A 505-nucleotide genomic window follows, 5' to 3' on the forward strand; every position below is an offset into this window, starting at 1 on the left:
GCGGGGGGCCGCCCTGCGTGCCCAGCAGAGGCCGCAGGGCTCAGTCCCTAAGCCCCTTCCGCCACAAAGCAAGGGGTTAAACCCAGCCACATCCTTCCCACCGCTCTGCCTGCAAGCCCAAACCAGCCCCCTTTTAACCCCCACCCCACCCCCGCCCAGCAAGACAAGCCCAGGGACTGCCTGCTGGCAGAGATCAGACAGGGAAAGGGCTGGGATCCAAGTCCTTCCATCCGCCCCGTCGCAAAAGAAGACGCAATTTGGTACAGCACCCAGCGCAGCAGAGGGGAGGCCAGGGGAACAGGTTGCAGCGTGGTCCAGCCTAGTTGGAGCCAAGTGTCCAACTCCCTCCTCCCGACTCCATCTTCAGCAGTGTGCCAGAGCCCGGCCACCCATCAGCTGGCTCCCCGGGGCAGCGGGCAGGGATGGCGAGCAGAGCCCCCAGGCAGGCACCTGCGGTGGCAGGGATGCTCAGCCCTTCGCTGCCAGGGCAGGAGCGTGCAAAGGC

The sequence above is a fragment of the Pygoscelis adeliae genome, unplaced genomic scaffold (assembly GCF_000699105.1).
Source record: "Pygoscelis adeliae isolate BGI_AS28 unplaced genomic scaffold, ASM69910v1 Scaffold402, whole genome shotgun sequence".
Taxonomy (NCBI): domain Eukaryota; kingdom Metazoa; phylum Chordata; class Aves; order Sphenisciformes; family Spheniscidae; genus Pygoscelis; species Pygoscelis adeliae.